This window comes from Photinus pyralis, unplaced genomic scaffold, assembly GCF_008802855.1.
Source record: "Photinus pyralis isolate 1611_PpyrPB1 unplaced genomic scaffold, Ppyr1.3 Ppyr1.4_LG7, whole genome shotgun sequence".
In the NCBI taxonomy this organism is placed as follows: domain Eukaryota; kingdom Metazoa; phylum Arthropoda; class Insecta; order Coleoptera; family Lampyridae; genus Photinus; species Photinus pyralis.
In genome coordinates this window covers 15,747,130-15,760,577 of record NW_022170738.1, presented here as the reverse complement: position 1 = coordinate 15,760,577, position 13,448 = coordinate 15,747,130, and the positions used below count along the sequence as shown (strand labels likewise).

Sequence of the window (13,448 nt, the reverse complement as noted above, 5' to 3'; positions counted from 1 at the left end):
CACTACAATGGTCAACATCAACTATCTTAATATGAGGGTCTTCGAATTTCCTTGGACCATTGCGTAATCATCAGGATGAACGACTAGATAGGTTTATTGTGCTTGAGTGACATATCCATATTTTGGTTCAGAAATCTTTAAGGCAGCCAACCATTGTAAAGCATCATTAAGATGTCCTTGATAAGAGGTGTCATCCGCATACTAAATCTGAGCTGCGTTTTTCTTTCAAGTATTGGATTAAAGGCATAGTAGCAAGGCTACAAAGGAGCATCAACAAGGGGTCACTTTGTGGTACGCCTTGCTTACTATAAATGTGGTTTTTAGAACCAGAAATGACTAATTCAGATTCACCTTTGTACCTATGATATATGAGTCTTGCAGAGCGGATCCATTTCAATTTGGCCTCCGAAAGAGTATGCTTACGATTTATTTTATTAAATGGATTATTTGAATCAAGAAGTAGTAAACCCCATCCGGATCCAGATGAACAGTTTTCTGGAAATATATGATGAACTCCGCCTTTTCCCAGCTTTTAAGCCACCATAATATTAATCCGCTCCACAATTTCAGTTACGTATTCTCTGCCGGCCCGTGTGGCTCAGTTCAGTTGAAACTGGAATGCTAAGGGTTCGAATCCGGGTTCGGGTATGGATATTTGTATATGTATAGTGGGTTGGGTTGGTAGAGAAGCCTTGGCTGAAACCCCGCCCACTCAAAAATAAAGGCAAAACAATAGTAATACATTTTGCAAGTATACGATGTAAACATTCACCAATCCCAATAGGACCAATTCCAGGGAATTATCAATCGCAATAGTTAATTTGCCGCGAGTGTCAACCTAAGGAGGGACTGTTTCCATTGATCTGAGCTGCTTTCTCCTAAACCTCCACTGCCATGAAAATTTATTGCAGCTTTCTCAACATGGTCACATGTAATTTCAAGGCATTGTAAATTTGGAATGTTATCTATATTAGACGGTAATTTCAATAAGGTCTCATCTGGTATAACAGCAAGAGGATGCTTGTCTTGTGGCGCATCAAAAACCTTGAAACCAGTATCAAATGCATCATTAAATTTAAGAACTCTGCCAGTATCCCTGCTATCTAAAAATCGTGATGCTTCTTTTACCTTTCATCTTTGGCCAAGTCGATTAAAAAACATGTTTCCTGCTTTTCCATTTCTTTAATAGTTCCTTGTTTGATCTTTTGGGCACGGGGTCGGTTACATTAGAAAAAAGTTGCCTATTTTCTTTAAGACCTTCTGCAGAGGCACCTCTAAATAGCATTATGCGGGTCTCTCTGTAATTGGGCGCATGCCTGTTGAGGGCCCAAAACAAGAGAGAGATAATAAAATAAAAATAAAAATTTCAGGGCTTACAAAAGCCATGTTTTAATGCATAAAATTATATTGTGCCATACAGTATTGCACTTGTAATAAAAAATTTCCTGGTCCTCTATATTTATATATTTTACACCTGTACTCCATTTTATTTGGTTGTAAGGGATATTTATAAAAAAGATCTTTGAGAGGGAATCCACCCGAAGAATTGTACTAGGAATGTATTATTTTAAAAATATCGTCGAAATGGAACGGTCAAGGTATCCGGACTGATTCAAATTCGAGGGCCACCATGGGGAACTCGGAAACCTGTAATAGGGTAATTATAGTTTGAATTTGGCAGTGTTGTGTATTTTGATTATTAACAAAATACCGTTTTGAAACTGAAAAAATTCCGTTGCATCCGTTGGTCAAGGTCTGTCGAAATGAAAACCAGCGTAAATACCATAAAGCAATTTTTTTAATCGATATTTAACAAGCAAACATCAAACCGTACCTAAATTTTATTGGGAAAGTTCGAACAGTTTTGACAAGAAGTTTTTTTTACGTGATGTGTGGACTTAAAATAGGATAAAGTAAAGGAAAACATTCTAACAATCTTGAAAGTTTTGCATGTTGTTTGCAGTGAAACTTTCCGTTGGAAATGAAAATATTACCTCTTCTCCTAAGTAAATTGAATTTAAAATTTTTCCAAATTTAATCCCCTAATACACTCGCGTTCCCTTGTCGACGAAATTATACATGTATAATTAAAACCAACACGCCCACTACAAAAGAAAATGCTTCTATCTGGAAATTAAGTTTACAGCTCAGAGATCCTTTTTTCCACGAACTTCCGCAACATTATTCAATATCAATCAAAACTTCAAAGATCTTTTCTGAAGTAAAACTTTAGTTAAGCCTAAAAATCCTTCTGGGATGTTTTCATTTTAACTTTCATAAATTGAGTTTTAGTTTTTAAACAGACAGTGATTGTCTTTGCCCTTTTAAATGTCATTTGGCAAATACTTGAAATTTTTAACAAGAACATGGGGTATTGGCGCACAGGACGCTGTGGAAATAGTGCCTGTCGTCAACCTCAGAGAGCGGAAACAATCGTTTGTAGCTAGCATGAAAATGCTGTTATAGTGTTATGATCTCTACGCGTCGTAAAGTATATCATCATTCTCGCAGTGTTTGTGTTTAAAGATAAAATAGTGCCGCAATTTATATAACATATTTCATCGGCAAGCTCATACTGAGCATTAGAAAGGAAAGCATTTTTCTTGAAATATGGCAAATAGGACCGAGCGTTATTTGTAATTATTCCAAACGTATAGGGCCATTAACGAACAGAGAACAATTGGTTTGTTATTAAAATTTTAATCAAGAATATGCTTTATAGGCTTTATGTTTAAATTTAATTAAGTTTGCCTTTATTTATGTGACTGTAAATGGTCCTAAATAAAACAGATTTTTGAAGTACTATATTATTAAATGTTTAATTTCATTCGTAACCTCTTTTATAGGCGAGCATTACGACTTCTCTTCAGCAATATTACCTCGGCCAACATTGGTAATAAATGCCGCCAAAAGTGCCTGTTACCTATTTAATGCGAAATTAATTGCTTTTCTTATTACTGCTTGTTTTAAATGCCCGTCTCAGCGACTCTTTAAGTTTTAATCTTTGGAGAGAAAATCGGAAATCGTTACGCCCTCGAGTGCTTACGAAATGGACACGTTGCATTAACGCCGATGATCGACTATTTAACAATGAAAGAATGTTTTAGAACAAAAACTATTGACCTTGAGAGTTGAAATAATTGATCTGCACTGTACATTGTAATGGTTTATTTTCTTATTCACGTATTTGATATTTTTTACAGTCACCGCATTATGTGGTTGAGATTGGTTGGCATACCTACATTGTAACTGACGTCATCTGTCGGTGGAAATTTGCACGCAAGCAGCAAGGTTTTTTCAATTTCCTCTTTTGGCATGCGACTGTTAAGCAAGTAGGGTGAAAACCATGTGGTTCAAATTACCAACTATGGTTAAGTGACACTAATAATCCCGCCCAGGTACCATCATAAAATTTTAAAAAAATGGCTAGAGGGCACCTTAATTAAGCGTTTTCAACAAAAAAATTGCGGTAGGAGCGCTTAACTTTCCAGTTACAGTTATATTACTCCAAATTTCATGATTACTGTTAAGTTGGTAAAAGTGTGCGTAACATTCGTGAGTGCCATCATCAATTTCTGAAGGGGTTATGTTATTTTTCGACGACTTAATAAACGTTAAAAAATGTTGTATTATAACTATACATGTGTTTCTAAATTATTATAGCATAATAGCAGTAAGTAGTTCTCTAAATGTTTTACATAATTCATGTGTACATTATTTACAGATGGGCAGCAATTTTCGAGCTTTATATACTAACAAATTATACGTACTTCTGAAAATTGTCTACTACAACTCGATTGCACTTAATCACTGATTTATACAAAAAAGGTGTTAACAAAGAGTCGATCAATGGAAGATACGAGATATATCCCTTCCCTTCACGAGTGTATAAGGCCAGGGATGCTAAGCAGCGATTGATTCGAAAAATACGTTCGAAGTTCGAAGCGGCGGTCGTTAACAAAGAGGCGATCTATGGAAGATGCGAGAGGTGGCCTGCATTTCTCTTCTCGAGTTTACATACGATGGCAGATGAAAAATGTAACCCTCTCTAAGACGTTTTTCTTTTCTAAGGCGTTCACGTTTAGACTGCTACCGCTTCCAAAAGTGGGCTTATTAAAGTGAATCCATATGCAAATTTCGCTTATGTTGTGTGTAAGTCGAACTAAACCTAAATTGTATTGTACTCTTATATTATATTACTTTTATTATATATTATTAATTTCATGATCGTACCTGGGCGAATTATTAGCGTCACGTACTCCCAATTATAAATATTTCCCGGCCTATAAGTTTTGGGGATCCAGATTTAGTTGGACGGTTACAGGACTCGGGTTTGCCGGTTCTTCGTTTTAGCCTGGTTTCGTTCGGAGAGAGTTCTTTTATTGCGACAGTGTTGATTACATTAAAGGTAAGATTTGATTTTACGCTGTGTAACGTGCTCTTCGGCGCGACAACTCAGGGGGTAGGGGTGGGTTACAACAAACTAATGACATATACAATATATACAGGGCGCCACGCCGTTTGGGACCAATAAACGGAGTAACGGCGAATCTCCGGGGAAGACTAAATCAAACAACTATTCGGAAGACACTCGGATACGTTAGCATATATATATTTAATTACAAAACATGCGATGGACGACTACAATATAATATAACAAATCCTGTGATAGCTTACAGACTAACATACAATACAAACACCCTCGCATCCACGCAACCACTCAGCAACGCTCACCCTTATGGTCAGATGGTAGGTATGGTAGAGATGAGATGGTTCCGCTTCCGGTGAGTATCTATTGTGATTACAGATGAACTAGATCCTATGTTGGGGTTGCAGGTGGTGCAGCAGGTACAGGCAAGACGGCCAGGAGCTAGCTAATAATCCCAGTACTCAGTCACGTTGATGGCAGCGTTCGTAAGCCGATGGAGTGGCTGATTTAAACGGTTACCCAATTTCCAACCGTAATAATGAGGTATCCCGTAAACCGGACTGTGTAAGAAAGTACGCTTATAGGTTAACCCGCAATACTTTGTAAGTCCAAAAGGAATAATTAACACTCACGTCTCTATGAGACTCCGTCCCCACAAATCCGAGCCCAATCCTTTCCAGTTTGTGAGGAATGTCAATAATACAGCTATCCGTCTAATATAGGTAATTGCGACTAAATTACTGCTTACTTAATTGCTTGGTGAACGCAATTACACTTTAAATACGACGTGCTTGAGTAGACCTCACGTTCAAATAAAAATAATCAAAAATGTGTATGTTTTACAATGCCCGCCTGCACTTGGCGATAAGCAATTTAGTTTAGCGAAGTTTTCTTTATGTACATACAGGCTGTTCCACAATACGCACACCAAATCTTAATTAATAACGTCACAGCTGTTAGTTGTACTTTCAGTCTAGCACTTAACCCTGAGCGGGGTGGCGGTTTATGCGGCGGGTTTGAGCCAAAGCGCCACCATCCTAACCTACTATTATAACATATCGAAGAATATTTATTAATTTAACTAGTTCACGGTGAACTGTTCACCAACAGCCCATATATAAGTTCTAATCTGCTTTTATCTTCCAAGGGGCACCTTCTTACAAATTGGTCCCCCTATTCTTAATTATAATAATCCACGCCATTTCCCATATGACGTCTACTAATTAGGTATTCTTTAAGATCCAATTATTGGATTAGTCATAACTCCCCGAACTTGAGGGATATGAAAAAAAACTGCGCTCTGAATTCTGCTGAGTTGCTTTATGATAATGTAAGCGAAAAATTTCAGTTCCTCGTCGTCCTATGACAGCTATCGTTGCAGTATCCCTTCCAAGACAAAATTACCTCTTTATCCACGACTTTCTGGAACCTTAGATTCCCTGAAGTAATTACGAAGACAACCTCTATAGAAATCGAATGCCGAAAAAACGACAATTTACTGTGATTTATACAATTCCATAAAGTACGGGTATAATTTATTGAAAAATTCACGCTAACACCCTGTGACGGTACCTAAACCGCTCTAACGCTTAATATTACAAAAAATGTCAACTGTACCGATCTCTATAAAATTCGAAAAAATAAATCCAAATATAGAGCTACCGTTACACTGCCGTCTCTAGAACAAAATCGCATTTATCTTAATTAGATTCACCTTTAACCAAGTGAATGAAATCGCTAATTAAAAATCTCTACATTGCCTGGTATGATCATTTTCAATTGCCGTAAGAAATGAGCAAAGTGTTGCTCGTACAACTAACGACACGAAAGAAACGACTGTTATTTACTAAAGCAGTTTTTCTAAACCGCCAACTTACTTGCTATACACACAATTAGGCGTACGTGACTTATGACCTGAAAGTTTTTTTTATTTAGCACCCTTTTCACACCCTTGGTGCCTTGAAAATTGGTGCAAGAAGATATCCAGTTTCATCAGGTATTGACGTGACGCTAAGCTGTAGCGAGCACTTTTACTTTTGCTTTCTAAAAAGTGAAACTGTGTTCCGCTTAAAATTATCCCTTTTGTACAGGACTGAAAGTGACCGGTCCTTTTCACACCAATTATTCTACACGCACATGTGCTTCCCATTATGAGTATGGGTTGCGCTGTGGGGCATCAGAAACGTAACCCTTCACGGCGACACAGATGTTTAAAAGCGTGTTTCCTATTAGATGTAAGTTAGTTAGTTTTGTTCATCGTTAGACGCTTGTTGTAAAATCATTTTTGTTGTAAATCAATTGCTATAATAAAGGTTATTAATGGTTTGAATCCGAAATACAAACAATTCCTGAAGTGCGCATATGCCCAGCACCTCACTGCATATATGGTAATTTTTCCTACGACTCCCTTCGGGTTGAATATTGAACTTGTCACATTTAGACAAATTAATCAATAAACGATATATTTTTTTAGTTTTTTGATATAAATTGGTTGCGTGTTACATTAAAATGGAAAGTGAAAGTAGTTAAACTTACTGTCATAAGATTCAACCCATAGAGCACAAAACGCACACGTGCTTTTAATGTAACCTAAACGCGATAAGCGTCTGCCGAATAATGTGTCAAATAATGTTGTAGCTTATTTCCTTTATAAGCGCAGATAATGCGTAAAATCACCATCACTTAGTATTTTAGTTTGAGGCTTAGCAAAAACTGTTGAATGGTGAGAGTGGGGCACGTGTGTCATTACTAATATTCGTGTGAAAAGTATCATTTTCTGGTATGCAATATTTTTTCACATCATTTTTTCTTTGCTATATTTGTTGTTTGTCAAAGTTTGTGAAGTGTGAAACAGCACAAGAAAAAGTACAATTATAACAAGCTTTATTGATTGAAACACAGCGTATAGCTGCCATTATCCTCCGAATTGGTTCGAAAGATATTGAGATGCCACGAAACGCCAATAAGATAAGGAGTGCCTCGTTTCCTAATCGACAAGCCTTCAAGGAGCGCTTAGGGTAAAATTTGTAAAAGTTCAACGTACTTAAAGTTACAATTTGAAAGTTATTGTGCGCACTTTGTATGTATGTATGATTCTAAAGATCTAAGATTTCGTGATAACTTAGCAATGGAAATGGGGAGCTTTGCAAGGAAGAGCTCCCGGCGCAACATACATATTATGCACAGTAGGGAGACTTATATACTTTAAAACTTATAGGATATCGCGCGATTATAATCCGCTGAATATGTACGCGGAACAAAAATTAATGTTCAAGTACATAAATCATAAATTTCCGTTTGCGGCTCCAAAGCAACACCACTAATCAAGAATATTAATTTCGCCAAACAAAAGTACCTTTGCACAATTAATTTCGACGCAACATTACGCACGGTCGATGATTAATGAATCTTTTTGAAACGCATTTATTGGGATTATATCTGAAATAAATTATACCTACTGATTAAACTGATGCGTGTCTGCACGATTTCCATTCGCCCCCTTTATTTGGTGCGGTGTCGCCAAACATTTACGCCCAACGTCGAATTGCATTCCTTATCGTTTCTTCGTAAAGACAATTTTGTAAAATGCTCTTTTGTATATGGCGCATGGGAAATCTTAAAATTTCACATGGGGACGATTGCAATAAAATTACGGCGAACAACTAAAGAAAATTTATACGGCTCTCTTTCGCACAGTATAGCAAACAAGGTTCGGTAGAATTGCGTTTCAGAAATGAGAAATTTTGTTAACTGCACTGAAAGTCACTTGCTTGAATATAGCGGCTTAACTTAGTGATTTTGACACTGTTTGAAGGTGAACGCTAATACAGGTGAAACCAATCGTAGTTACATGCAAGTTGGTCTTTATATAGGTTTTTCGGGCACGTGAAAATGACGGATATATATGTAAAACTGTTTTGGGTCACCTTCGTACTCCAAAACTGTTCGTAGTGCACAGGTAACCGCTGCTATCAACAGAAATATTGAAATGGATGAGTCGTAACGATCAGATACAATTTCTAATCTGTTGTGTAGTAGAAAATACGGATAAAGTTAAAATGAGCCTTTCAAACATAGGGGAATGAATCTGAACACAACAATAAAGTATAAGTGGAAATTCACTCATGCCTTATACTAAATATTGGCTGTGAAAATCTGGAAGTGCTCATCTTTCCGTATTATTGGTATCGATTTTTAGTTAATAATGTCGTAAACTTCTCGTAGAATCAAAACCAATTGCTAACTTGAGTTAAAGTACAGCGTTGTTGATAAAAGTTCGGGAATGCACCTTGATGGAAAGCTTGGTTAACGAAATTATGGGCCAGGTAAGGGTGTGACCTGACGTAGCAGTTGCGTCAACGAAAAGTTGGTCGAGGAATGTTGACGTCGTTGCGTTGTATCGAATTCTAGGCTTAGGTAGATTTAGCAGGCAGTGCGTCATAAAATTAAGAAAATTTTCGAGACTGTGATAATCGTATTTAGCAAATAATGCTAATTTACAAACGTTACCACACAGTAACAGTATGTCAGTTTTAATCCTTGGGGACATCAATGAACTGAGCAAGTCGTAAATGAACATTTTAAGACGAATTATTTTGAGTTTATCTAAAGTACCCTATTCTACATAGAAAATCAGAAATATAAACAATTACTTTCCATTTCTTCGATGTTCCTACGAATTCATCGTAATTGGTGCTATTTCTTTACTTGGCGATCATGGGACTGCTTTGATTTTGCCAGACTTCTTTACATTTTTACACATATAGTAGAGAAGTATAAAAAATAAGTTCCTTTCATAGCAATATTTTGCTTATTTCGTAATAGTTGAGCCAAACACATTTTGGTCTGTCCGGGAACACTACGATATACGCGACACTTTTCAGAATCGCAATCAAAATGGACAGTCCAGGGCGATCAGGAAAATGTGGATCGGTGAATCCTTTCGGTGAGACTGGACTTTCGGTAACGCCGTTAATTTAGAGACCTGATATTAGTGTGTCCCTCTTCTTCTAAAATTCATAATCAGTACATTTTTGAAAGTAACGATTGAATTTAAACGATATGGTTTGCGACATCTAGTAGAAAATTATAGTTGCATATTAAATGCAAGTTTGGTTGAATTACAGTCTGTTAAAAAATTTTTTTTAATTAATACCTTGTAAACATACATGAAATCTTTCGAGCGAATAAATCATTGGTAAAAGCCGTACCGTGCCTTTTGGTTGTCGACCTTCGTCTTCCTCTTTCTTTTGTGAGCTGTAACGAAGTGCACTTTGTTTGAACCAACAGCTGTAGCATTATTTGAGAACGCACGGAATTTTAATTGCCATTGTCCATATTTATTATTCATATCTGGCAATTAGATTAATTAAATTATGGATTCTGGAATAATTAGTGAACGGATTCGCGTTTAACTCCGTTGCGTTTTTGTTCTTTATCCTAAGTGCCGCCATTTGCATTTTCCATATTTGAAGTGTACCTTGTCTTTAGGCTGTTATCTGTGATACGACCATTTTCCATCGACAATTGTTGCATTCATGTATAATTAGCCCTCTTATTTAAGAGGTATGTACATTTTATATCAAAGAAGAAGTTGCCTTTAATTTTTTAGGGTTTTTAATTTTAGTCTCAATTGTACCAGTTTTTGGACTAGTTGAAAATCAATCTTAAGTACTAGTTTAACTTCCAGACACTTTTTACTCAACATACATAAGATTATTGCGAGTGCCGACGCCTTTGACATATCTTCTACCTGCTGGTAACGAGCCCTATACGTGCGAATTTTTGCACGGAGTATCAATTTATTTGTGGAAACTTGTTTGCAGCAATCAATTTAATCGATCATCGGGGTTTTGTTAAACTGGGAAATTTCAATTGTAAAGTCAAGTTAATAAGAGCCTGTGAGTAACCTAATTCGTAATTTTGAGTATTTTGTGTATTACGATATCCCATGGTGGAGACAATTTTCATTTTGAATTTAATATTCGATAATAAACCAGTATTTCTTTTGGTACAATTGATTTGTACTGTTATTACTACCTCGTATCTTCTCAATTTGATACGGTGAAAATTAAGTTAGAAATTGAGTGGCGCTCACCCATTGGTAAGTGCAACGAAGGATGAAGATCATTTTATCCAGAACTACCGCTGTGGAAGATTCTCAAGCTCTTATTTTGTTTTCCAGCCCTCGGCTAGCTGTTGGCCGTTTATGCGGCGGGTTTGAGGAAACGCAGCGCCAACTCTACCAACCATTATAACACTCGAGGAGCAATATGGTAAGCCCAAATGGCATTCGTTAAAATTATAACGGAAATTTTGAAATCATCATCTCTATAAAGTGTCAAGCCAGGTCTCCATATTAAGGATTCTAGTAATACCATGCTCATCAGCGACAGAAAATAAAGAATGAAATATGCAGGGGCTAGAAAATTCTGAAGTAATAACGTAAGTCGTTGACTGAGCAATGGTATTTTCAGATTTAGTTTTCCCAATTTGACATGCGCTCACTTTGTGGTCCATCAATCCATAATTGAAGCACAATTCCTGTTCACGCTTTTGCTTCCTACATTCCCTAGCCCGGTGGCCAGGCTCCTTTAAGGGTTGTTGCCTCGTACAGGGCATCTTGTTGAGAGCTTGATCTGGAATTCCATCCACAATATAATGGATAAACGCTTCTGTTTCGAAGTCTGCCTTCGCAGCAGTTTTCTTTATTTTATTGTGGGTATAAACCTCTCGCCAGGAAAGATTGCCGGTCACAGAAGACCAGATCCCGATCTACAATCTATGTTTTTCTAAAGATGTGAGCGACGTCCGGAATAGGATCGTGCCAATGTTGAACGAAAAGTCTTTTCGTTCAACATTGGCACGATCCTATTCCGGAAATCGCTCGCATCTTAAAAAAACATAGATTGTAAATTGACACAGGGTGTGCTGTGACCGGCAATCTTTCTTGGCGAGAGTTATAGGTTTCCTCTTTTTTCTTCGTCCGCTTTGGTAATAAATGGTGAAGTTCGGTGCTGGTCACCATTTAGTAGAATTTCCCTAGAAAGCAATTCTTAAGGTACTGGTAAGTGAAAATCCCCTTTCCTCCTGGATAAAAGCCTTTGTGAGCCTAATACTAGCTAGTTTTTTCAAATCGCTTCACGTTATAACTAGTTCGATTCCCTCAAAACTGGAACTGGAGGTCATTGAATTAAACCTTCGCATGAGGCCTATGAGAGGCCACAAAAAAAAGAAGAACCTCAAATAAAGTGCCCTGGTGGCAAGAGGGAATCTCTCGATTGCGAGCACGGGCTAGGGAGCTTTTTAATAAAGCAAAAATACGGGGGAGTGGAATTCATACCGAACTACACTCATCGAGTACAGTGTTCATCAAAGAGTAGTATTTTCTGTTTGCTCCATTTTCATCTCTATTTGCCTGTGCTATTGTTAATGAATTCCCATTTGCTTGTTCTCCGTTTATTAAACATGCCAGACTCTCCTTTGTTCTCATTTTTAATGGATGAGGCTATATATGTCCCCTTTCCCTTCTATTGTTATTAATTTTGAATATTGCCCTTGTTTCATATTGATCTAATTAATTCTTGCGGATGTTTCCATCGCAACACCTTCCACTTCGTTTTAGTTCAGAAATTGAGTTCTTTAATCTGTATATTTTCTCTTCAGATGAACCAATGATTTCTTTAGATGGTTTAACATATATCTTTCTCTAGTTCTCTGTTTAGGTCCACATAATATCTCGCACTCGCATAATATACCTCTAAGTTTTTATCTACAGTTGTTTTTCCTTTTCTCATCGTTTCATTTCTGTTTATTCTTTTTCATTGAGGGCTTCGTCGAAAATTATAGTATCATTTTCATACTATACTTCCTCTTCACGATGGGTATCTAATTTAATAGGTAACGTGGCGGTGGTATTATGTGTCAACTTCTTAAAGTGCCTTCATTAACGACGTTCCTCACTTACTGAAATGTTATTTGCTTGTTCAAGAGTTAGTTGCTATAACAACGACCACCTTTCCTAAGTTAATCAAGTACTACTAACTAATCAAACTTCGTCTTCACAAAATAGGTACTTAGTTTACAATTTACGTTAATGTTAAGACTATCAATTGTAGGAGCACCCGGTTCCAATAAGTCAAACCGTCACCACGATGGCGTTGTAGACATTTCCTACATAATTTTGCTAAAGATTTTATGATAGAACTAATTTATCCACCAAAAATCTGTAATTTCGTCGGTACTGTACTGTTTAAAAATGCGAACCTGTGTTTACATTATAGCGTTGAATATCCCTACTTTTAGTACTATTTGTTTTTACTCTGCTTTATAAATGAAACAACTTCCACAATTTTACAGCTAAATTTCGCAAGAGAATTCAGTATAGATTGTCGCGATTCCCTTATTTACGGAAATTATTCGGCTTATTTAATCAAGGTAATGCTCAATTTACTTCTGTAGGGGCAGATTTTCAAAAGTAAATTGATAAAAATGAACGCTTTTAATATCAAGTGTATTCATTTGAGAATTTATGAATCGTCCAGGGAAAAAATTGGAACCCGCGCCAATATTTCATACCTGCCATAATTCAAAATCGTTACAGAGGTTTACACGTATTGAATTTATGCATCAGTTGGTAACAATAATGTAAGAGGAGAATTTTATTTAACCTCGTATGTCAATTTCAGCATTTTGAATTGATCGCACGCTCTTCATTTTGAAATCCTTAATATTTCAGTACATTGAATTAGGTGGAGGCATGTTGGATGTCCACGAGCGCTCCGATCTCTAAAATTAGGAAACTGCTTTATATTCTGGATGTATTATGGATATTAGACGATGTCCATCTTGAACAATTAAGCAATCTGGCAAGCCTACAAAACACAGCATCTGCTATTATTTTAAGTTAAAACTGCTCGCATTGCGAAGACATGTTTATCAAAACAAGTAAATTATTAAATGAAGACGTCGATCAGTTCGCTACGTTTCCACCAAGAGGATGCCAGATTTTTTCCAAGTC

The 13,448-nt window shown here is 36.8% G+C and overlaps 1 long non-coding RNA gene across 1 annotated transcript; it reads right to left on the bottom strand.

Moving 5' to 3' along the window:
• Positions 1 to 4,579: 4,579 nt before the first annotated feature.
• On the bottom strand, positions 4,580 to 5,348 carry LOC116177100. The gene is made up of 2 exons (XR_004146606.1): positions 5,062 to 5,348; positions 4,580 to 4,989 (listed from the first exon to the last, which is right to left on the bottom strand). It is a non-coding gene; the product is annotated as an uncharacterized LOC116177100 (long non-coding RNA).
• Positions 5,349 to 13,448: the final 8,100 nt, after the last annotated feature.